Genomic DNA, 26,548 nt, shown 5'->3' on the forward strand with positions numbered 1-26,548 from the left:
ATTCTTCAAAGGTCATCAGGCTGTTGGTAAACTCTTTAACTGTCTCAATATTTAGCTTTTGAAAATCAGTTTTAAATCACCCATCACCGCTGATTATGTGGGAACACAAGCTGGGGCCTGGCCTGATGCCAGGTCCGCAACAGAGCTGCAGGGGGGCAGGTCAGGTCAGGGCAGCGGCCCTGCAGACTCTAATCCCGGAGGGTTATTTCTTTCCAGCCAAGTCTACAGACATTAACTTGCACAGATCTGGAGTTCCCTCATCTCTATTTTTTAAATGGACTTTTAGGATGTAAAGGTGAAAGGGGTTAAATTCTTAATTTGTGTTGGAATAATACCAAAGGACATAACTAAATAAATGATTTCAAATCAAGGTTCCAAGTGCATACTTTTAAGACAATGACAAATATGTTTTAGGGCTTGTCCCATGACTCTAAAGTACGGAAAAATGAACCCTCTGCAATCATACTCAGAATTGTGCATATATTGACTGACTATGTGCAGTTTTCATCAGAAACTCAAAAAGATCTCTGGCCCAGAAAAATGGGGTTAAGAACCACTGCCTGAGGGAACATTTGCCTTGCAAACAAATAGTGCTACCATTTAATTCAATTCAGGAAATAACTGAGTCATCTTTGCTGGATACTTTGCTACATAGCAGAGGTAAAAACCTGAATATGGAACAGGAGGGTAGTGTCCTTTATTCAGCTCCTACCATGTGTCACACCCAAGCCTATAGACTTTCTTATTCCGATCTCCTCTAATGTACACAGAGGTCTTAGGGCTTCATTATAATTATACAGAATTTACAGATACAGAAGTCACCTGCCCAAAGTCACAAACTATGAAGAGGAGAAGCAAGGATTCAAAATTAAGCTGATCTGAATCATCCATGCTTGCTTGTTCCATGATGTGCCCCAGATGACACAGCACAAAGCAGACAAAATGATCTAAGTGCTGAATGAATGCAAACAACATGTGACTTCCAAAAAGGCTCTATTTTGTCCCCTTCCTTCTTTCTCTGCCTTCACCATCTTAATTGCAGTCATCATATCTTTCCCCTGAACAAAGGCAACAGTGTTTTATGTGACTTCCCTGCCTCTGCCCTTGGGGGATCTAGTGTAATTCACTCAGCAGCCAGGTTGATCTAACTCATCACATCACTTCTTGGCTTAAAACCTGTAGTGGATTCCTACTGAGAACAGCCGTGATCATGTATTGTATGAAGTACCACCCTTAGACATGGGCAAGGGGGGCTCCTCGGGGGGCCTCTACACTTTGGGGTGCCTTCCCTGGAATTTTCTAAGACCCCCGCCCAAGTCCCTGATACCAGTAAGGACCAATAGAGACATCAGGTTGGGGCCCTCCAGCCCAGATGAGGACCTGCATGGATGCTGGCCTCGGCTTCTCCCCCTTGAGGGCACTCCCCAGCATGCCTAGATGATCGTCCTGGGCTATGCTGGCCAGGTTCCAGGGGGGAACCTGGAGATAGAATCGCTCCCACTGACCTGTAAGGTATTTCTTTTGAGAGATCTTGCAAGATTGAAATGGTGCTGGCATGATGATGTTGGGTGACACGTGGGACGCAGGACAGGTTTAGGGCTCTTGCATAGTTCCTATTGCTGTTGAAGCAAATTACAACAAATATAGTGTTCTACATTTATGATCTTGCAGCTCTGGAGGTCAGATGTCTAAAATGGGTACACAGGGCTGCATTCCTCTGGAAACTCTAGCAGAGAATCTGTTTCCTTGACTTTTCCAGGCTCTAGAGTCTGCCTGCGTTACTTCACTTGTGGTTTTTTCCTCCATCTTCAAAACCAGTACTGTAGCAACTTATCTCATCTCCTATCTTCTCTTCTCCTTCCTTCTTTTAGGGACATTTGTGATTGCATCAGGCCCACTTGTGTAATTCAGGATCTCCACATCTCAAGATCCTTAACTTACCTCTGCAAAGTCCCTTTTGCTATATAAAGTAACATAGTGTCGGGTTCTGGGAATCAGGATGTGGACATCTTTGGAGGGCCATAATTCATCCTACTACAGTTCTGGACTTCCTACGGTCCACTGCCCACCCTTGGGCTTGGGCTGGGGTAGGGGGAGGTGTCAGCCTTGCCTGTTTGTGTTCCTACTGAGGCGCTGCCTTCATTCCATAGCACCTGAGGGCAGTGGTGGTGGTGACAGGCGTCCTTTGCCCTGTCAGTAACTCTAAAGATAATAGCTTAGTCATCAACCCCTAACCTCACTCCTACACATGAACTATTCCAACAGCTCTCACATAGCTATATTGTGAAAACCTCTTAGGATGTTTCACTGAAGTGGATTATTTTGAAACCTACCAGATCCAACCTCCTCCCTCTCAAAATAATAATAATTCTTCCTGGATTAAAGATCTTACTATGAAAAACAAAATTATAAAGCTTTTAAAAAAGGAATATAAGAAATATCTTGATGATTTTGAGATACAAAGGAATTTCTTAGATAACAAAAATCACTCATAATAAAAGGAAAGGAAGCTAAATTTGACATTAGAACATTCCTTCATTGAGACACCTCAAAAAGTATGAAAAGGTAAACCACAGAGTAGGAGAAGATATTTGCAGCACACACAATAGATGAAGGATTATTATTCAGAATATATAAAGAGCTCATATAATAAAAAGGCAGACAATGCATTTTTTTAAATATGCTAAATTCTTGAACTGGTTCTTCACATGAGAGGAAACCCAATAGCCATTTACATGAGCATGAACTCAACTACGGAGTAACCAAGGAAATGCAAATTCATACCACAAGGAGACACCGCAATATGCTCATTAGAATCAGCAAATATCAAAAAGTCTGAAAATACCTGATGTATGTGTTTGTGTGAATGTGGAACATCAGAGATTCTTATTTACTGCTTTTGGGGAAGTAAACGGGAACCACCACTTTGGAAAACAAGTTGGTGTCATCCAGTAAATTGGGAGATATTTATATAACCAGTCAATCCATGTTAGGTTTATTTTCTGGAGATATGTGTGTTTGTGTACAGGAGAAGACATACACAAACATGCTCAGAGTGGCATAGTTTGTAATTTCCCCAAACTGGAAACAACCCAAATATCCATTAATGATAGAATGGACATAATACACACCATGGAATACTATACAACAATGAAAATCAATAAACCCTAACGCTCACTCTTTCTATTCAACATTTATTGCACTTTTTTATTCTAGGAACTGAGACAGGAAGTCAAAATAATTTAAGACAAACCCTCTCTTAGAGTAACTCACAGGGGAAAAAAACAGGTAAACTAATACTTACAGTTCTACGTGATATTAATGAAGCACTACACTCAAAAAAAATGCTTTATAGATTTATCTTACTGTATCCTTTCCTCCCTCTTCTGGCTAAAAAAAAAAAAAGAGAATCCCATTTTCTCCTCACTCTTCTCTTTGAAATTAAAACAGAATCGAGCTGAGGAGATATACAGTATACTGGAAAAAGAAAATGGCAAATTACAACATCAAAAGCAAAAGCAAATGGCTCAAATCCCATGGACTTTCGGAGTAATTTTTATGTGGCCATAAGATTAGACATAGCCATGCCTCTCTGGAGCAATTAGCTTGCTCTTTAATCTTATGGGCGCTGTGAATTGTGAAACTAATCAAGTCTCTTTCATGAATTGGCTTCTAGAAGATTAGAATCAAATTTGTGTCCACCCCAGAAGCGTAGATGGTGTGTTTTTATGTCATATTCCTTGACCTCTGTTATTCCCTGTTCCTTTTCATCTGCTTTTAATGTACTTATTGGATTCAGCTACTTACGTTTTATGTACAAAGGCAAGAGTAAATCCTTTCTGCAAGGAGCTAGGGGATGGATGAATGAGCAGTATGGGATGGGACAGATTAGGGTGGGAGAGAACAGGACATTGTCTTATCCCTCTTCAAGAACACCAGGTGTTTCGAGGGAGGAGACTACATTATTCATCGTTATCCTCCCAGCAGGATGCCAAGCACAGAGTCAGGTATTTTAGTCAACTTGGCTTCGACTGTGCTGCAGGATATACAAACTCAAAATCACAGTGGTTTACAACAACAGATATTTACTTCTTGTTCACATTATATGTGGTCCGCATGTCAGCTGGGCTCTGCTAGGCCTGATACCATCTCACTCTCATTCCGGAATCTCTCCTCTTGTGGAATCTAGGCTGAAGGAGAAGTCATTATCTAAGATAATGGGGCTGGCTTCAGCCATTCCGTGTGATGGCATTTAAAGCTTCTGTTCAATCATAGCAACGGTCATGCCTGGTCATTCGCATTGGCCAAAGCATGCCAGGAGGGGGTAAATCGTGAACTGTGAATATCCAATGAACATTTGCTAAGTGAGTGCTGCCACCCTTACAGACATAGTTTTGCTACAATACAGGGTGAAGCTCCCCTGCCGTGAGCAATTGCTCTCAGATAAACAACACCCCACCCACCTCCCAGATTTGCCTCCCAGAAGATTAGTTGTGGAAGAGGGAAGACTGAACCATTGGAGCAAAGCATTTCCTCTATTCCCCCACAGCTCAGTGAGCAATGCCAATGAAAAGTGAGACAGGAGAGTTCATAGGCTGATTAATTCTTAATCTCGTAGAACAAACTTTCCTGTGCATCAGAATCACCTAGGGAGCTTGTTAAAAAATACAAATTTCCACTGACATTGGATCTACCAGAGCAGGAGCTTATGTTTATAAACTCTGCCTGGGTTTCTGAGGCACAGCTGTTTGGGAACCCCGCACCAGAGCCAGGGCAATTGTGTCTTTGATGGAAGAGACTTCTCAGACCCGCCCGCTCCTGAAACTCAGGAAAGAGCAGCCCTGGCTTTCCCAGACCTCACTGACCTCTACTGCGAGGGGGCGTGTGCGGAAGACCAGGTCCCCACTCCCCTGGGCTCACCAAGCACCTGAGCGAGCCTCTGTTCCAAGTGACTGCAGACACCGTAATGATCTGCACCCAGTTCTGTGAACAACCAACCACCTGAGCACTGGGAACTCGTCTGGCTTGCCTTCACCTCCCCAGTGCCAACCCAGGACTTAGAATAAATGATTACTGGAGAAATGAATCAATCTCCTTAGTGATCCCTATTTAACCCAGCAGTAGCTCTCAGACTTCGGCATGTGCAGAATCAGCTGGAGAACTTGCTAAGGGATCACCAGCCCCACCTCCAGAGTTCCTGATTCACGAAGACCTGGGGAGGGGCCAAAGGGCCAAGCAGCTGTTTGCTGACAAGTTCCTAGGTGATGGCCACGCTGGCGCTGCTGGTGCAGGCCTGTCCTTAGAGAAACCCTGTGTTAGAACTCTTCACTTCAGCTTCTTTGCCTATTCAGTTAGAAAAACAGAACCTGCTCAAAGGCCTAACTATAGGCCTCAGAATTTTACATCACTTTGCAGTGGCTTTAAATGTCCAGTCATGTCAGTCTACAAACTTATACGTGACAAAATCTATCTTCAGTACCCTATTACTGAATTCATTTTAGTTCAAAAGGCCCCTGAGGGCAGGAGCCTTTGGTCCCTGCTGGATCCCAAGAACAGTCCTGGCACGTAGTTGATTGCCTTAGAAACGACTGCTGAAGAGATGAACGAGTCATCCCAGTGGCTGACTCTGGATTCGCGCCCCACCTGGTCTAGGGATCAGGCTCTGCTCCCAGCACCAGTGACACTGGCAGGTGTGATTTATGGTGTATGGTATTTTTTTTTTTTTGCCAAGCGTGAGATCTAGCTCTCACTCTCTTCAACCTGGGGCAAGGTTCTTAGAGGAAGATTCCAGTTCTCTGCTCTCAAGAGTCTTGGTGAAATTTTCTAATTCTTCAGCTTTTCCTTTTTGAAAAAATAATTAAATAAAAGTGTATCTCTTACAAATCAGAAGACTTTGGCTTTTAAATACACTGTTCTGGCTTTGAATTTCATGCACCTAGTTTGGAACTCAAAGCTGAAAATTTGACTTATTTTTCACAATGATATTTATCTGTGCTTGCAGAGCGAGGAGCCTCAGCCTTACTTTTATAAGTAAATGGTCTTAAACAGGCCTTTTACCTAGACCCTTTCTAAAGGACTCTAAGTAAAAGGAATGAAAGAAGAATGCATCAATTAGTATTTCAAAATAGTTTCCTCCTACACTTTATTTTGTTTCTATCATATACACATGTAAGATGCCATATTACATGATCAACATCTTACATGATTATATTACATGATCGTATTACATCAGCGTCATAACCAAACAAAACCCCATAGGAAATGTTCCTTTGTGTATGGAACTTAAATGCCTTTTCAAGAAGATGTGACAGCATCATCTAGCCACAGAAGGGAGCCCTCCATCCTTCGGCAGTCTTTACTGGTGGGCCCTGAGGGTCTCACAACCTCACTAACAGTGCAAATAGTTCCTTTCTACTCAAGGAATTTCTCAGGAGACCACTCTGTCAAGAAGGCCCCCCGTCGCAGCCTGCTCTGTGGCAGCCGCAACCTCGTCATCCTAAGTAACACAGCCAGAAATGTAGGTTTGCTCTGATGCCAGGAAGAGTAAAAATGGCGACGACAACACTTGCAGAGGAGCACACCTTCTGTTGCCATCTCTGTCTTGCTATTGACTGAGAGGAATTCAGTGCCCAGACCAGGAGAGCACAAAGGGAAGTGAGGGAATGTAAGTGCCCTGAAATATGGGCACCCTGGCGTGGCTGGGTCCTGCTTATCCTCAGGATGCCCAAGCTCAGGTGTTGGAAGCAGGGGGCAGCTCTGTAAACACCGACTTAAGAGGCTGGAGGAGGAAAGGGACTACTTATTGAGTGTCTATCGTATCCCAGGATGATGGCTGAGCACTCTGCAGACATTATCTCATTTTGTCATTAAAACAGCTCAAATGTGAATGCAACGATGCAAGGATTATGCATTTTGCAGACGAGAAAACTGACATTTGTAACGTGCCCAAGATTACACAAAGCAAGATTTGAATCCCGGTTTATAACTTCAAGTCTTTGCCTCTTCCATGACATCACAGATCTCTGCCTTCAGAGATCAAATAAAGAGAACAGAGCAGCCAAGACTGTCAAGTGGCAACCAGGAAAGTGGGTCCTTGTCAGAGGGAACAGCGTGTGCTGGGCTTCTCGCACGATAACATGTCTGGTTTTCCCTCCCTGGGATGCACCTCGGTGCAGGACCCAGAAGGGAGCCCTGGGGGACAGTTAGAGGAAGAACACGGATTCTGTATTGTGGTGAGCTTCTCCATCAGAGGTGTGAAGAAAGGGCAGATGGTTAAGGAGATGAGGTCATGCAGAGGGGGATGAGCCAGCAGAATGGCTTTCCTTGATGTTTCTCTAAGGGACTCTCTGAGATTGGCTTTGGACCATCGTCCCTCAGCAACTCTGCTCCCCAAGCATGCGGATCTTTAAACAGAGTTCAGAATTGCCGATTCCCCAGGAACGGGAATGAGAAAAGGGCAGATGTCCTGTTTATATCCAGTCATAGAGGGGACTTTCCTTTGGCATTAAAGAAAGCAAACCAAAACAATACCCACAGTTTTTGTTTATTTGTTTGTTTGTTTGTTTTTGGAGATACCTGTCCAGGTGAGCAGGGACAGTGTCAGGAAAAATATTCTTCGAATTTCATTTGGAAAAATCTACTCCACACTGTGATCTCAGGCAACCTTCCTGACTTGGGTTTCACAAAGGACCCGTTTGGAAATAACAAGAGCCTGGAAAGCTTGTCCAAGCTCGAGGCAGCCTGAGAGCTTCCTGAACCTCCTTCCTTGGTCTCCACTCTGCATCCCTAGGTCGGCCTGGGCAAGGAGACGGGGTGCTCACCTCCTCACAGGGAGGGAAACCTCAGTCACCAGCTGGTGTGGGGGCCACTGTGCCCCCGCAGCATCCTTCTTAGAGGGTTTCACTCTCGGAACCGTGCCCCATCTAAAAGCAACCTCTGCTCCCACCTGTTTATTCTGTTCCAGGTGCTCTGTTTCCAGCCAGACTTGTCTGCTTTTTTCCATTGTTCCCACCTCATCAGGTTCAGCTCGGTTTGATCTAGTGGAGAGGGGTCTCCCTCTAGACACCGCTGGCGTTCCTCCAGTATCACCCCAAGTTCATACTGCTTTTAGTTGGTCCTTCTCTGCTTCATGGAACACCCATCTCTCTCATCAGGTTTCTTGACCATGAACCCTGCTATGGCTCTAAACCATCTTGATACTCATCAGTTTCTCTTGAAGTTCCATGTGGTAAGGTTTATACTCTCTTTCACAAGTTTTGGTAATGCAGTGTGGTAGAAACAGAGCAGCTTTGGAATCAAATACATTTATAAATTGGAGGAGTTTGGGAAAATTCCTTACCTTCCTGAGGCTCCATTTCCTCATCAGCAAAATGAGTACAGGAATAATTATTTCATATGATTGTAGGAAAGATTAAACGAGATAAAGTGCCTATCACAGGGCCAGGTTGCCAGGTATACAGGGGAGCACTAAAGTGCCAGGTCCTTTTCTCTTCCTCTTCAAAATATTATATATAGTCCAAAAAAAATGCCATTTTTTTTCCCCTGAAATCTGTCTTCACAACCCAGCAACTCACACCACATTGCTATGGAGTGGAACTTGCAAAGCTAGTTTTCCAGAAGAACTCCCTGCGGACTCTATGTGTAGAAGCATAGATTCTTTCGATTTATATCTCCCTGGGCCTGAATATTTGAGAAGGACGAGGGAAAAATTTTAATGGCCTGTCTGTCAATAAAGTCTTTTCTATAGAAAAATTCTACTTTAAAATAACAGTGACCAGTTTTTTCAAATGGATTTAATCAATGGAGTAAAACCACAGACCACTTTCACATTTGCACTCTCAGGTTCCCTCTGCCCGCCCCTTGATGGTAGCTTATGCAGAGCCCAGAGCTTTCCTATCAATTCCAGATACTCTAAAATAAAAAGTATTATTTAGGACCTAACTGATTCTGGGATATTAAAAGGTTTGATCCCAGCTGGTATCAGAACTTGAAGCTCACAGCCAGTTCAGAGCTTCTCCCCTCCACCCCCCGACCAGCTCAGGGCTCCCCCATGGCTCAGAACCTGCAGTGGGGAAGAGTTGATATAATGAATTTTGCCCTTTCTCCACCTAATCTTCTGGCTCCTTCAAATTAGGGACAGGAGAGGGATGAGAGGAAGGCAGGCAAAGGCTCATGTCCCTGGTGCTCTCTCTCGGCTAGTTGGCTGTGATACCCTCCCGTTTGACTTACTTTACTTAGTATGATAAGCTCTAGGTCCATCCATGTTGCTACAAATGGTGTTATTTCATTCTTTTTTATGGTTGAATAGTATTCCGTTGTATAGATATACCACACAAATAGACTTATTTACAAAACAGAAAGAGAGTCACAGACATAGAAAACAGACTTATGGTTACCAAAAGGGACAGGGATGGGAGGGATAAATTAGGAGTTTGGGATTAGCAGATACAAATAACTATATATAAAATAGATAAACAACAAGGTCCCAATGCATAGCACAGGGCACTACATTCAGTATTATAATAATAACTTACAATGAGAAAGAACATGAAAAAGAATATATATATGTATATATATATATATATAACTGAATTGCTATGCTGTACACCGGAAACTAACACAACACTGTAAATCAATTATATTTCAATAAAAAAAGGAAAACAAGTGAATTTGTTTAATTAATTACTCTGGCTTTCATTCAAGGTCCTTTAGGCCATTATTTTTCTATTCCTTTTGTGCATATTTGGAGACATTTTTCTGATACAGAATAGTCCTAAAGCATAACTACAAGAGCATTTCTTCACTCTGACTTTCCACAGCATAATATTCTTCCTTGGCTACAGTGCTCACCTGCCCCCTCTCCTGTTGGGAATCCACCCCTCTCACTCCTGTGGCCCTAGGCTTCCCTCTTTAGATGACTGCAACTTGAATTACATCAATTTCATGTACAATCCATAATGCTCAAATTTGTTTTTAAGTAAACTTTTAATTTTAGAATAGTTCCAGATTTACAGAGAAGTTGTGAGGATACAACAGAGTCCCCATATCCCCCAGTCCTAGTCTCCCTTATTATTATCCTACATTAGGATGATATATTTGTCACAATTAATGAACCAATATCGGTACATTATTATTAACTGAAGTCTATATATTTTATCAAATTTCCTCAGTTTTTTTACCTAACGTTTTTTCTCCACTCCAGGACGTTTAATTGTCTTGTCTCCTTAGGTTCCTCTTGGCTGTGACAGTTTCTCAGACTTGCCTTGTTCGTGATGACCTTTACAGTTTTAAGGAGTACTGGTCAGGTGCTTTGTAGAATGTCCCCCAAGTGGGGTTTGTAGGATGTTTTTCTCATGATTAGACTAAGGTTATGAGTTTTTTTGGAAAAAGATCATAAAGTGCCATTTGCAGCATATCCAATCAAGGGTATGAAAGTTAAAAAATGACTTATCACTGTTGATGTTGACATTAACAACCTGGCTGAAGTGGTACTTGTCAGGTATCTCCATTGAAAAGCTGCTTTTACCCCCTTTCCAATATTCTTTGGAAGGAAGTCACTGTGTGAAGGCTATACTTAAGGAGTGGGGAGTTATGCTCCAACTCCTTGAAAGCAAGTATCTACATAATTTATTTAGAATTCTTATGCATAGGAGATGTCTCCTCTCTCCCTTTATTTATTTATGCAGTCATCAATCACATATATCAGTAAAGGCTCGTGGATATTTATTTTAAACTTTGGCTATAACCCAACACTATTTTCTGGCTGAAATTATTCTAGCTTTGCCCACTGGGGGCTCTTCCAGCTGACTCCTGTGTCTCTTATACATACGCCATCACTATGTTTTTTTTTCTTCCTTCCTTCGTTCCTTCTCTCCTTCCCTCCACTGGTTCCTTACTTTCTGACACTACGGTCTTCCCCAGGCTCCTCTTCTGTATTCCCTGACACCATGCTCTAATTTGCTCTGTTACTTTTCTCCAGATTCTGTGGCCCTGTCTTGCAGTGCTTAAGTTAGCATCGCAATTCCTATGGTAATTAGTATGTTTTTGAATCAGTACAATGATTTGACATGACAGACTACTCCAGTAATCTTTAATGTAAATGAAACTGTATTTAGAGAAGATAAGAATTAGGTTCATTATGAAGTATTTAATTTATACAGCCAATTATGAACTGTATGCATGAGTGGAGAGAAGAGAAGATAATGGAAAAAAAGAGATAAGCCAAAGTAATTTCTATTTCATTTGAAATAGTCAGACACCCACACCTGCCCCCTTCCCCTGCCTAAAATCTCCAGCAAGGTCATGGGTCCATTTATCTCTGTCCTGAGATCTGGCTGGACAGGAACTGAGGAAAGCCTACACTCTATATACTCCAAACACTCTATAAAATAAATATTCAAGGACTGCTGAGACAGGAAATATCAAAAAATAAGGCTACTGCAAAAATATAGAATAGTTTATCTGTTTTATTTTTTAAAATCTGTTCCTCAAGTCAGGGAATCCTTGGTTTGACACAATAAACTTTAGAATAGACCATTCCTTATTATCTCTACCCAATCCAAAATCAACATATATGAAAACATCATACTCGATTCATAAGCGCTTTGACTGTGGAAAGAAGGTAAGAGAACAATGGGTTTCTCATGCAGTCACTGCAGCTAGTGCCTCGGTGTAATTAGGAAACGCTTCCTCTGTGGTGGCGACCCCACCAGATGGTGCAGAGCCCAAGCTTTCCATGACCTGTGGCTCTGCCTACAGAAAGCTTTTGAAGAAAGGGAGTTCCCACCAAGAAAAGGAAAAGGTGCTTAAAGGAAGACTAGGGATGGGGAAGTATTTTGTTGGGAGTTGGTCTGTTTCCTCCCACTGTGGTGCTACATTTTCATCATCTAGCTGCACTGAGGCCAGACTTTTATGAAGTCTGGGGCTTGTGCATATTTTTTCACCCACATCGCTCATCTTAAGGCTACATCCTAAGCCTTCTTTTTTTCTCACTCCACATATTCTCCCTGGGTTAATCCGTCAACTCTCCCAGCTTTGATTCCCATGCATCTGCTGAGGACTCCCAATTTGTATATCCAGCCCAACTAGACCTCTCTCCTGGTCTCATCTATCCAACTATCTCCTGGTGTCTTCACTGGGGGACAGAAACGTAGTTTTAATGATTTCATTATGTTTTCCTGTATTTTCTAAATTGTCTGTGGTTAGCACATATTTCTATGATAATCATTTTTAAGATGTCATTAATTGAAAAATAAAATAGCAGACACGAGAAAGATTAAGTGACTCTTTTCTGTGTGGCTTTTCTATGAGAGCTGCAGGGCTAAACTGTAGTGTTTATTTGGGCATCTAATCCCCTGTACAATAGTAAAGAGTGGGCATTATTATCTTCATATAACAGATTAAGAAACTGAGGTTCAGAGAAATCATGGTCACGTAGTTAACAAATTAGAGAGTTTGAATTTGAGCCTGGAACTGTCTGGCTTCAAAAGCTTTGCTTTTGCAAATGCATGTGCTCTCCCAGAAACAGTGCAGACTCAGTGGGAAAGAAAATAAAAACAAAGTAAAAATAACATATCCAAATTATATGTATTGTTCTTAAAGTTCTTTAGGTACCAGGACCTCATATTTACTCTCCTTTCTTGCCTTTTATTCTCCAGTGGTGTTAGCCTTCTAAGCTCCTCCAAGCATCTGGCAAAATGAGCTGGAAGACCACATTAGGCCTCCTTGCTCTTTTTAAGCAAAAGCCATAGACTATTAGTCTTTACTGTTCAGTCTGAAACTCTATGATTACTTTTTTATTGTGTTATAATTAACATATAATGTTATATTAGTTTCAGGTACACAATACAGTGATTCAATATTTTTATGCATTATGAAATGACTACCAGAATAAGACCAGTCACCTTACAAAGTTGTTACAATATTATTGACTATGTTCTTATGTGTACATTACACCCCTGTGACTTATTTTATAGCTGGAAGTTTGTACTTCCTAATCCCCTTGACCTATTTCATCTGTATGACTATCATTTCTACCTTTTTTTTTTAACTATCCCATCATTCCAGTGCATGGACTACCTGCATGAAACTGTACTACTGTTGATATACTGCGATTGTCAGACCTTGATCTATATTTCTAAATGCCCTATAACTATTCTAAACATTTATTGAAACTTCACCGGGTTATTCTGACTAATCAAGCAATGCTAAAACCCTGTAACAGTTCAAAAATATTTGCTGAGCACCTGCTTTATGTCAGGCCCGGTGCAAGGAGTGGGACAAAGATAAATGAGACAAAGCACATGTTCTTTGTTGTTGCGAGGCGTGCACATACGTGGATGATTGTGATATAACTTGATAAGTGGTTAAACTGAGGAAGGCCCTAAGAGAAGACACCTAGCTTCTAACACACTGATCACCACGTCACCCAAATCTGAGAGAGAGTTGTGTTTCCTCAGCGGCACCGACCCACAGCGGGCCATCAACATGCTGCTGTTCAGATTAGACATTCTGGCAGTCGCTGATGGCCTCTGCCAGACAAACTTCAGTCAGGCGAGGACAAAGGACAGATGACCGAGGGCGTGAGAGTGACGTACTGTAAGTGCCTGACATTAAGACTTCTTTGATTGTAGTCTAAGTGCCTGACATTAAGCGTTTGATCGTGGAGGCATCTATTTCAAAGACATCCATCTCAAGTAAACACACTGCAAACTGGATGACCCGGCTATGAGCAAGCCAACTGGATAAGGAACCAGCAGCCCCCACCCATGAAGTGCCTCTTTTAGAAAGTCTAGGGTGACCTAGATAATTGACACCTCAGTGACCCCAATTCTCCCTTCCTATCCCCTAATTCCTATTCTTATCTTTTAAATTTTCCACTAGTGAGCCTAGGAAACCCTAAACACCCCACCCGTGGACCCTAATTAAGGTGATCCCTAGGTCTGCACTTCCTCCCTCTCTCTCCACCTGAGACCTCCCCGTGTGGCCCTGGGTGCGCCATGTACCTTTCAGGACTTGTGGGTAATAAATCTTCAGAGTTCCCTGATGGCTGTTGTTGAGGTGCATCCTGCAATCATAATAAGAACCACAATGGCTGGTCCAGTCACAGCATTGGCTGTGGTCAGGAAAATGTGGGGTTTATTGCAAGCAGTATGGTCCCAGGTAAGGGCCTCAGGCATTCCTAGCCCATAGCATCACTATCAATAGGCTGAGACCAGCACAAATGAATGCAGAGAGCAAGACGTAGACATGATCAAGGTGGATTAACCTTTCAAGAAACCTGGTTGTGAAGGGAAGGAGAGATGGGGCAGTAAAGGGATAATGCAGGCTCAAGGGAGAGAGTTTTTTCAGGTGGAGATACATAAATCCATTTTTATGGGTTATGGAAAGAGAGCCAATGATGAGAAAAAGTTTGAAAATATAAACTCCAGGAAGGTAACTGATGGAATAATGGAATTCAGAGAGCAAGGAGGGGTTGGTCTTGTACAAGATAAGGATACATCCTTTGAAGCTAGAGGGAGAAGGCAAGGATGAACACAGACACAGGAGGTAAGTTTGCAGATGGGAACAGGGGCAGCAAATAATCCACAGAGAGTGAGAAGTCTGAAGGTCAGAAACTAGGGAGAGGGATGGAGCATCATGGAGGTTTGTGACAGACACCAATGGGAATGAATGAGAGCAAGTCCGACTCAAGGGAAGACTTCAGATGTGTGATGCAACAACCTCCAAAGTACGGTGATGTTTTTTCTAGCAGTGTTTGATTGCCCCAAGGTAGGAAAGTAGAAGACTGTGGGAATGATGCGGGTGGTGTACCTCAGAAGAAAAGGCAGTCAAGGATGTTGGTGAGGAGACGATTCAAATCATCAGTTACAACATTTGGTCTGAGTAGGGACATGAGTGGCCAGATGGGGCTGATAATCAGCTCCCACTGTCTAACAGGTGACCTTCCACAGGGAATTTAACCAGGAGCCAGGAGCAGTGCATCGATGATACTCAAACGTTACACCAATGATCACTCTCCCTAAATTGTTAAAGGCCAGCAGAAGTTCCCTCGAGATCAATCATAATCGACCCTTGACTGTACATCAGAATTACACAGGGAGCTTCTAAAAAGGACAATGTGCAGATTCCAATGACAGCGATCTGGAATGAGGCCAGGGTAAAGGTATTTTTAAAAACATCCGAATGATCTGAGTGTATAGCTGGAGTTTTGAGCCAATGATTTGGACAGGCAACCTCCAATTATCCATTTCAAGGGCAAGTTGGGAGAGAATTTCAGGGTCTAGGAAGAACACAGACAACTGATTTCTATAGACAACCTCAAATCTCATTTTCGCTAACAGCTTCAGCCTTTTTATTTTTTTTACGTAGGTGGTAATTAGTACCAGAATTGACTCTTGATTTTCTTTCCTCATTGCTGTCACTTATGATAAGATAGAGGTGCTAACTGATAGTGAAATGGCCTGAAGGCAGCCAAAAGGCAAGAGAAAAAAGAGAAAGAAGAGTGTGTGGTCCCATAAATGGGATCTTTGTCCCTGTAATAGCAGGGTTAACATGCATATGGCACTTACGATATGCCAGGAGCCAGACTAAGAATTCCACAAAAAACTCATTTCTTCCACAATGACTCATTGAGTCATGTTCCTTTACTGTGCCCACTTTACAGCTGAGGAAACTGTCTCCCAAAGATGATATTGCAAAACTGTAAAACTTGCCAGTGGAGGGGATGACACTGTATCCGGTTATCTGATTCCACAGTCCTCTCTTAAGCATTACACATATGTATCCAGGAGGCTAATAAACTCATTATGAACAAAAGGAGGGGGGAGGGTAGAGCTCAGTGGCAGAGTGTGTCCCCCCTCAAAAATTTTTTTAAAAAAAGAAAAAGGAAAAAAGGAGACTATATTTAGGAGAGGGAAAGTGGAAAACTCTGCAGTTCTTGCTCAGAAAGTCTAAGACAGATTTCAAAACGGATCTTGAATGTTATTTTTTTTTTCTGGCCGTATGGCTGATTTATGATGTGGCAACAGTTTCCGAACTAATACTTTAAAGAAATTACTTTTTCAGATGCAAAGCTAGTTTTTCATCCAGTATTTTAGTACCTGAAAGGTAATACGATTTACCTGAAAACTAAATCCCTGGGTGAAGTGGTCGATAGATTATTGCCACCATCCTAAAAACATCTGCTTAAATGAATAAATTTTAAGTAAATTTTCCACTCTCTCCACTCGCAGTTTTCCTCAATAATGAGATTTCCATCTTGCCGACTTCATTTGTATGTATTGCACCTAACAGGTAACAGAACCTTCATTCAATTAGGGTTTTATTAAACCTTCATCATGTAGTTAATTCTACCTCTTTCAAAATGTCAGAGTCTACTGCCTCATGGCGGGCCGTGTATAGTCAGTTTATTAGTGACCTAGGTGTTCATGGTGTACTTTGCTTTCCATCGTGTTAATTAAATTACTTGTTGTATAAATTATTGCAGAATGTCCCAGATGATGGAGATCAGGCAAATGTCAGGGTGCTCATTAATATTTCCTTGACACTTGCAGGAGGGAAAGTATTGCTATTTGTCTCTGGTCCTCCCTCTCTCAAGTGGTTCTCAACCTCAGCTGCACATCAGAATTGCCTGGAGATCTTTAAAAAATACAGATGCCTGGGTCCTAACCCCAGAGATCCTGATATCACTGATCTGGGGTTTGGCCTCGGCACAGGATTTTTAAGAGATTTCCAGGTGATTCTAGTGTGTAGCCTGGGTTAGGAATTCATTGCTCAGGAGCTAGGAAGACCGTGGGTAAAAGCAATAAACGAGAAAAGGTGTGATTCACAAGTCTTTGTGGCTATTACCCTCTCTCTGGTTTGTAGACTTTTTTTTTTTTTTTTGAAATAGGTAAGATCTTAGCATCTTATTTGAATTTGGTTTCTTTGGGGAATTGTACTGTGTGCTTATAAGATGTCTCAGCATTTCACTTGAGTCACAGAGACATCGTGTAAACCCATAATTCTTTAGGATCCACTTGTGTATGCTAGGAATACTGAAGCATTTTACTTGGAGATTTTGCTTCCGGTCCAGTGGTTCAGAAGTCAGAAAAGCTCATTTACAAGCAGACAGGTAGCTGTCAGAGTTCCTGCGGTCCCTGAAGTTACATACCTTCATTTATTTAATAGCACATATCCATCTTACTTACTATAAAAATTGAATACCACTATCTACATTAAAGTATCTACTCAAAACATCAGCTAAATGAAATTAGCTCTGCATCTTAGAATATGATGTGGTGAAAAAAGTCACCTTAAAATTTTTTTTTTTTACAACAACCCTGGAAGGTAGGCAGGGAAGATATTTTGAACTCTGTTTTTGTATGAAGAAACAGGGGCACAGTTTCACCCCTGCGTTACCCAAGGCCAGTGATTACTTGGTGCCTGAGAAGCAGCAGTAGGGCTCAGGTCTCTTGATTTGCTGTCAAGACAGCCAGAGCTTCTGCCAGTCTCCTCTGATAGATCCAGTTCCACAAACCACAATCCATGGTCTCCCTATCTTCTCCTTTTTACAGTTTTGAGTGTCCGCAAACTCCACATCTACATCTGTTATCTATCACATTGTTATTTTTTCAAATGAAAGCATCTCTCTAGCCATGACTGCATGATCAAAATAGTCATGAATGAACAGAACACAAGTTCATTACAATTAATTAGGACTTCACGTTTACAGTTGAGAATCGGATGTAGAGAAATCTGACCCATCCTTGGAACACTGTGGAGGAAATCAATGAACAAAAATTCAGCAAACCAAAAGTAGTGTTAGAGCTCTGGGGCAAATTCTGAGAAAGAAGAAGGTGACCGTTGAAGACATTTAGTCGGCACTTTAAGGAGACGCGTTTAAGTCTGGTCCCCCTCTACCAGGAACATCCTTTGGCTTTTGTTCCCTTGTGGGAAAACCTCCACCTCTATCAGCCTGCTCCAGGAAGTCTGTGGTATGTGAGAGCTGAATGCGAACCCTGGGGAAATCAACAGTTGGGGGAGATAAACATGGTCTGGGAAACTGACAAGGGTGAAGAAAATTCTGGGGTTAGGGCATAACAGGAAAACGATGTCCTCACTGCTTCCAAACGCTTCCCATACAACGCTGTTGTGGCATGCCAGGTTGTGCTGGCCATGTTCATACATAAAACAAACCACAGCAAACCATAAAATGCACTTCTGTGCCCAGAATTTTTATTGGCATTAAGTTCTCCATCTCCTGGATTTCTGCTAGTAACTTGGTGACTCACTGATTTACTTAAGGTGGAATAAGTTATCTATTTTTACAGCTTCAATATACTGTTAAGGTGGTGGTTTTCAACCTTCCCTGAACATTTGAATCCAGTGAGAAATTCAAACAATCCAACACCCAGGCTGCACCCCAGGCTAATTAAATCCAAGATCTTGGGGTTTCGTTCTCCAGGCATTAGTAATTTGTAAACTCCCTTGGTGATTCCAATACACAGCCAGGGTCCAAAACCACTGCTCGAAAGTAGTATTTACTTTTCTTCTTCCCTCTCATGACAGTTGCAAAAAAGAAACAAAAAAGGAATTTAATTTAGGAAGAAAGATTAGAAAAATTCACCCCATAAAGACTAAAACAGAACTGAGTGGTAATTATATTTCTTTCAGCCCTCACCAGACAAATCCCTGTGTTAAATCCTGTACCTCATTGTTTTATTTCCCTGAACCTGGCTAGAATTTAACATAGAAAGAACAAAAGCAAAATTACAGAAATCTTTCTGCAAAATGAGTTTCCTAGCATAGGAGGAGGGGCACTGATTTTACACCTTTAGAAGAAAAGTAAGTGGACTTCAGTGCAGCTGGGAGGGTTTCTAACAAACGCACACTCTCAGTTGGACTCAAAGTCTTTGTTCTAATCATCAATCTTTTAAAAAATTTTTTGTTTTGCCTTGTTTTTTGCAGTATGGTTGATTTACCACATTGTGTTAGTTTCAGGTGTACAGCATAGTGATTTAGTTATTGTTTTTTCTGATTATAATTCATTATAGGTAATTACAAGAGATTTATATATAATTCCCTATGCTAGACAGTAAATCCTTGCTGTTTACCTATTTTATGTGTAGTAGTTTGTATCTGTTAATCTAATCTGTCTCTCCCCCAATTATTACCATTTGCAGCAACATGGATGGACCTAGAGAATGTTACGCTTAGCAAAGTCAGATGAAGAAAGACAAATGCTCTATATCACTTATATGTGGAATCTAAAAAAATACTAATCATCAGTCATTTTTGACCATTCCTGAGAATACTGGTTTTTCCAGGTTAATCAGTGAGGGAGAAAGCACATGACTAGTTTTACCATCTCTTCCACATCCTTCTGAAGAAAGACCAGCACTGTGTTTCGAAATCTGACAGATTATGCAGGATAAGCCTGGGGGATGGCGGGTGACACCACTGGCAGCAGGGAGACTTGAAGGAGACTCTGTGAGCTCCTTCTGCTCCCATACTGGGAAGGGGAATTGGCTGTCGGATAGTGAGGGGGTGGAGATTTAACAAGTCCCTCCACTCCCTGGTAGAGATGCTACCAGGGGGCAGGACTTCTAGTGGTGGGTCAGGAATGCTGTGGATGGTACGCTGGCTGCTGAGGCCGTAGAGGTGTGGCTACAGACCCAGTGCATAACCTTGGCCCACAGCAGCAGGGATGTCCACCCTGCAGGATGCTGTGGGCTTGGACACAGTCCAGTGAGGTGTGAGGGAGGCTCCTTCCTAGATGCTGAAACCCTCTGTCCACCCAGACATAAGGGAAAGAGTCTCCAAGACACCTGAAATGGAATTTGTCGGTACCCTGGTGGGATGTGGCCTTGAAGAAGCTTCATCTTGACTTAGGGTTTTAAAAGAATGTGAAATGTTTACACTCAAAGTTGTAGAATAAAATTCACACGCACTATCCTGGTATTTCACAGACTGACCTAGTCTCAGAGATGAGGGCACGTGTAAATTCCAGCTCCAAGACTGAGTCACTCATGTAAAGAGAATGGCTTTCCCTGTCTTTTGATTCAGCATGACGTAAACAGACAAGGTGGCCTTTATCTATGATGCATTTATTCATTATATATTATCAATACTGTTATTTTTTTCAGAATTATAACTGATGCCATTACATTTTCTTTTTCATGTAAGTGAATAAAGACAAGGAAAGAAAAAAAAGAGAGAGAAGAGCCTTCTAAACAGCTAGTGCTGCCCACTTTCAGAGACATCGCCAGACTTTTTGGGATAGGCCTGAGACAAAGATTCATCACCAAAAGTCCAGGAGAACCATATGGGCTTGACAGGCAGAGTTTCATTTTCACTTCTGGCAATTCTCTAGGAACTAGGATGCACAGCTAAACAGGGATTGTGGGCATAACTTGGAGTCTCCTCTCTGTAAGTGGCTTTCATTTACTCATCCAATAAACTCTTACTGAGTTCTCCTGAAGGCCAGATGCTGGGGAATAAAACACTGAGGGCTACCACTAAAGCAGTGGATGCTTGCTCAGTGGAAAGGTCAAAACATCAATCAGGATTCCAGGAACCAGTTCCTGGAGGAAGTGATACTGCACCGGGTCTTGAGGGATGAGTAGGAGTTTGCCAGATTGAAAGGAGGCAAAGGAAATTTGAAGCAAAGAAATGTCAAGTGTGAAATCATGAAAACAGAGAAATAGCTGCACATGTCTGGGGAGCTCTTCAAGGGTACGCACATGTGGAGGAACAGCAGGAGTTGCAACTATAGAGTGGCCAGCTCATTAAGACTGCTTGGGTCAAGGTAAGGAATCTGCTCTGTATTCTGCTAGTCTTTAGAATCCATGGTTTCACAGAGCTCAGACAGTTTAGGAAAGGAAAATGAGAACAAATTCTCTCTCCCTGTTGGCTGTATAAGACACACATGAAGAGAAAGTTAAAAAAGGTACTCCCAGATGTACGGGCAACAGAACCGATGACGGGCATAAGAAACCAAGGAAGAACACTAAGGGGAGAAGATTGTGAGTCCCATTTTTGATCAAAACTGGCCGTGGTTAAGGGCAGGACCACAAAGAAAGCTTATCACTTTTATCACATCATGCAACGAACACGACTTGTACAGATCACAGCACAGAGTCTCCTAACGAACTTTTCTCCCTTTCAGGGCAAGTGTCTGCCTGTGGCCCGGGAACTCAGCCTTTCCATGCTTAGAAAACAAAGTTAAACATATCAATGTGTGCAGGGGGGTAATTGGGTCTGTTGCCTTTTGAAACAATTCTGGAGGTTTTTAGTAAAGAGGGCAGGTTGAGTGACTAAGCCTGGTGGACATGATTTGGCCTTTGAGCCATCATCTGTTGGACACTTCTCTCTCAGGAAGTACAGGTAAAACTCACAGAAGTTTTAGGAAATTCTTCCCCTATCTCAGACAACTCTGTTCTTCTGTCTTTGCAGCAGTGGATTCAGCGATGCAAGTGAGAGGAGAAAATAAGAGAACTGAGAAGAAGAAAAAGATAAAATAAGAGAACTGAGAAGAAGAAGAAAAAGATCATAAGATCATCCATTATTTCTTGGCATCATCAGAGCAATCAGAAGCAAGCCACAAACACACAAGGAGTAGGATGGGTTGCTGTCACTAAGGCAGGACATGCAGCATCCTCTTCCCTGAAGTTAGACAGTGAATTACTTTCAAAAGGAAGCTGAAGTGGTGCCTCAGGAACAAAAACGAGAAACCCTGTGTTCCAGACCTAGTTTAACGGGCATGTGGGATAACCCGGGGCACATGGTTCTTCCTTGCTCAGAAACCGGAGTTCTAAAATAAGGATTAATAATAATGCTGAGCCTGCTCATAGGGAGGTTGTTAGGATTAACTTAGAAATCATTATAAAATTACTTCGCAAATACTGTATTCGGTCAGAATACCTACCTCCAGGCAACACATCTTTGAGGTTGAAATAAAGTTTGAAATTTCTTAGACTGTTCATCCTTGCCATGAAAAGAGAACCGGATGCAAACAGACTAGCAAACATTAAAGCCACTTGGCCCCTACTGAGTTAACCTGTAACAAGGGGTTACGCTGCTCAGGTAGCTTCACAAATCAACACAATTTCAGCTGAGTTATACACCAAATCCAGACGATTTTTAGAAGACATTTGATGGTTTTCATCAAATAAATTAACATCCAGTTTAGAAATTCAGGTATAAGAATATTGTACCAGTCCTGGCAGGAAATAGAATCTAAAGCAGGTGGTTCAAGGAATTTTGATAAAAGTGTGGGCCAAGATAAGGAACTGACAGAAGATGCTGATGCCCCTAGATACTAGCCACAGAAGTGGTTACCACCCCTGGACCTAAAGTGACATGGGAAGATAAGACATTTCAGGAACCCAGGGAGTTGAGGATCCAGATTTTGCCAGAACACTCTGACCAAAAGAGGGAGGGAACAGGGAAGACACAGCCCAACCCTCTCTCCTGCCCCTTGTCTTATTCACACCTCATTCAATATTTTTATTTGATTATGAAACCTCTGTGGATTCAGATCACTCAGTCCCAGTGTTGCTGCCTCTGCATGGCAGTCAGGAGATCACAGGCTTACAGAGCTGATGCAGAATTAGGCATCTGGGGAACTAAATCCAAGTGCAAGGTAACAGCATAATGGAGCTAATCTTGAGAAACAAATACTTTCGAATTAAACATCAGTACTAAGTCCTAGCCGTTGGATTCAGGGACACAAAATAGCTACTCTAAAAAGGAAAATCCAGGTCTTGAGTTAGGATATTACCTGTTGCACCTCCCAACCTCCAGTCTCCCGCTGGTGCTGACCACTGGTTGCACCCAAACAGAAGCCAGAGTCAGGAGCTGCAGTTCATAGCGTCAGCCTCCCCAGGCACTGAGTGGATCTAAGCGGCAGTAAATGGAGAGTAACCAGTAAAAATATAACCCCCAACACTTTTAACACATCTTACCAGCCCAGCTTTAAAAATAAGGCTTGTGTCTTCCTTTTAACTTATTCACGAGTCACTGAAATATCCTACTGAACATCATTTTTATGGTAATGCCAGTCAGCAACAAGTTCTATACAGGCCTGGGTTTTGATTAGGTATACACTTGACTGTATGTAGCAAAAAACCCCAGTGACTTAAAAAGTGGGATTCATTCATAAGAAATTTGGAGGAAGTAGGCTGCGGCATCGTCAGCACTGAGAGACACCAGAGCCAGAGTCAGCGTTCTGGGGGCTTTTACCTTGTGCATCTCACCTTAAGGTGGCAAGAAAGCTGCTGCTTCTCCAGACATCGTGCCTTCAAGGAAAGAGGAAGGCAGAAAGGAAAAGAGCAATGCCAGTCACATCTATTTCTATTGGGAGAGCAAACACTTTCCTAGAAAGCCCTGCCAATCCCACCTTTGTTTCTTCGGCTGCAACTGCAATACACTTCTAACTGCAAAAGAGGCTTTGTAAACACATATTTAAGCAATGTTCCTGTCCATAAAGAAATCTGGCTTCTGGCAGCAAGCAGGAAGTGGGGAGATATTTAACAGGCAACTGAAAGTATCTGCCACAGTTAAATATCATTGATATATTTTATAGTTTGTTACATGAAATGCTCAAAAGAGGCCCATTAATACTCATTAAACATTAGATAAGAAAAAGCAATGTTCACTTACTCTTTCGCTTCTCTAGTGAATGAGCCAAAGAGGTAGTGAGCCTGTCATCTGAAAGGCATTATCCTGTCAACCACCATCAGCCCATTTCTTACAGCAGCAAGGAGAACTGATTTGAAAGAAATATCTCAACTCAAGAACATGACTCTCCTTCTGAGGATAATTACTTTGTGCTCCTGAATCCTAGTCATTACTAGGGCTTACATTTAGTACTAATATATTTGCTTCTCAAAATCAGAACAATTAAGCTGTTAACAAATTTGTATCTAATTCCCCAATATACCTACGTCTGCATAGACTCTCTAAGACTGTGATCTACTGATTGCTACTTGAAGAGAGCAGCACAAGGAATTAGAAATCAGAATCAGTTGAGGTTTTGTTATAATTAGGAATACTGAATAAGATGTCCCTGAATGTACCATTTCGATCAGTAACAAAAGATAACTTGCTGTAGACCAAGAGATATTACCCTCCAATTACTGCATTGTGTCCAGTGATCCTACTGCTTGTGTTAGTGAGTAGCTGCCACGTAATAGTCATTTAACAGAGAAGGGGAGCACAGAAACCACATTTCGGATCTTGCTATGGCAGTAATCCATCCCACTTGTATACACCCAGGATGCTATGTGACCTTGAGCTGCTCTCATTTCAGTGGGTTTTTAATGTTTTAACCATGGTTTTAGTCTGCATTGCATTGCATCTATTATTCATGTGACTCCTAGAGCAAAGCTAATCTTCCTGCCACATCACCTTGTTTTTCTGTCATACAACTTTTCTGGCCACTTCTGCCCCAGAGCACTCTTGAGGGAAGCATTTGTTATACAACCAGCCCACAATGTAAACCTCGCCCTGTGGGCTTACCTTGGCACTGGCTCACCAAGGGGAAAGAAAGTCATATTTTAGAGCATAGAGTTTAAAATCTGAATAATTCAGGTACATCCAAAACACTGAGACAACGATGTTTCAAAGGCAGCCTGATACAAAACCCTAAATGGTATTTAATTTAGTCACACTGTTTTATGCTTTAGTTAATCAGTATTGTTGACAGACAGCAGAAAAAGGTTACATGGTCATAGTGAGCCCCAGTAGACTGTAGGCTATCACTCCTGTGATGCTTTAAAAATTAGAAGTTTGAAATGGGGTTAGATGATCATGAAAGTCAGTCCTTCCTATATTATGGTACCTCCTGAGGTGCTTCCTTAAAAAACACTCACCATTGTCTCTTTTTTGTTTATCCCTTCCTCTATCCTGCTGCTGAGAGCATAGGTGGAGCTCTTAGCACCACCTTGGATCATGAGGATGAAGGTCACACCTTAGGGATGGGGGGATAGTAAACTGGAAGGAGCCTGGGTCTCTGAGGACCACGAGGACCAACTCTGGGCTTTCTGCTCAGGGGTCTCTATGTGAAAGAGAAACAGGCTTCTCTCCTGTTGTGGGTCTTTACTATCCAACGCCAGTGCTAACAGCTACAAGCTCAAGTAACAACAATAATGACAACTAACATCTATTGCCCTCTGACTTTGTCAGACACTGTGCTAAGCACTTTATGTGCATTGTCATCATAACCTTCACAACAACCCTAGGAGACAGGTGCTAGTATTTCACAGAGGAGAAAACTAACCAACCAAGGTGACGCAACCAGTAAGTGGTGGAAATGGGATTCAAGCCCAGGCCACCTGACTCCAATACCCGTGCTTGGAACATAGCCATGGTGGGAAGCAAATACCTTTGCGATTTTGATCCACTGTCCCATTCTACAGTACATCTATTTCATTTCAAGCCATATAGTCCCCTCATACTTTGGGCCTCCCCTACTTCCAAACATTCTCCCTGTTAAACAAATATTTACTTTAATAGGTTACAATAGTTCGTGTTATCCAAAGCTAAGGAAGAGACATGAAATTTATTCTGATGGAGCAGAAACATAATTGGCTTGTGCTTTGCTGCCAAAGACATGATTTCATTTTTCTAACTGCTGTAAAATGGGGGAAAAAAGAAGTCAAAGATGCCTTCTTCAAGAGACAACATCTTAAAGAATGATTCAGTAAGGAAAGACTGGTCAGAGAACAATCTGCAGTCAGTACAGTTTCAGTGAGATCCTCTATAATGTCATATTTCAAGTACTTTATAGGCCAGCAGCTAGAGAAAGAAAGAAAAATAAGCTTAAAAATGCAGAAAGAGTTTTGGTCAACTAATCTTTGACAAAGGAGGCAAGAATACAATGAATAAAGACAGTCTCTTCAGCAAATGGTGTTGGGAAAACTGGACGGCAGCATATAAATCAATGAAGCTAGAACACTCCCTTACACCATACACAAAAATAAACTCAAAATGGATCGAAGACTTAAACATAAGACAAGATACAATAAACCTCCTAGAAGAAAACATAGGCAAAACATTATCTGACATACATCTCAAAAATGCTCTCCTAGGGCAGTCAACCCCAGCAATACAAATAAAAGCAAGAATAAACAAATGGACCTAATGAAACTTACAAGCTTCTGCACAGCAAAGGAAACCAGAAGTAAAACAAGAAGAAAACCTATGGAATGGGAGAAAATTTTTGCAAGTGAAACCGACAAAGGCTTGATCTCCAGAATATATAAGCAGCTCATACGACTCAATAAGAAAAAAAATAAACAACCCAATCCAAAAATGGGCAGAAGACCTAAACAAGCAATTCTCCAAGGAAGACATACAAATGATCAAAAAGCACATGAAAAAATGCTCAATATCACTAATTATCAGAGAAATGCAAATCAAAACTACAATGAGGTGTCACCTGACACCAGTCAGAATGGCCATCATTCAAAACTCCAGAAATGACAAATGCTGGAGAGGCTGTGGAGAAAAGGGAACCCTCCTACACTGCTGGTGGGAATGCAGTTTGGTGCAGCCACTGTGGAAA

At 41.9% G+C, this 26,548-nt stretch overlaps 1 long non-coding RNA gene across 1 annotated transcript; it reads right to left on the bottom strand.

Moving 5' to 3' along the window:
* Nucleotides 1-1,504: 1,504 nt before the first annotated feature.
* On the bottom strand, nucleotides 1,505-4,138 carry LOC140685485 (uncharacterized). The gene is made up of 2 exons (XR_012058729.1): nucleotides 3,808-4,138; nucleotides 1,505-1,619 (listed from the first exon to the last, which is right to left on the bottom strand). It is a non-coding gene; the product is annotated as an uncharacterized lncRNA (long non-coding RNA).
* Nucleotides 4,139-26,548: the final 22,410 nt, after the last annotated feature.

Source organism: Vicugna pacos, chromosome 14 (assembly GCF_048564905.1).
Source record: "Vicugna pacos chromosome 14, VicPac4, whole genome shotgun sequence".
Classification (NCBI taxonomy): Eukaryota; Metazoa; Chordata; class Mammalia; order Artiodactyla; family Camelidae; genus Vicugna; species Vicugna pacos.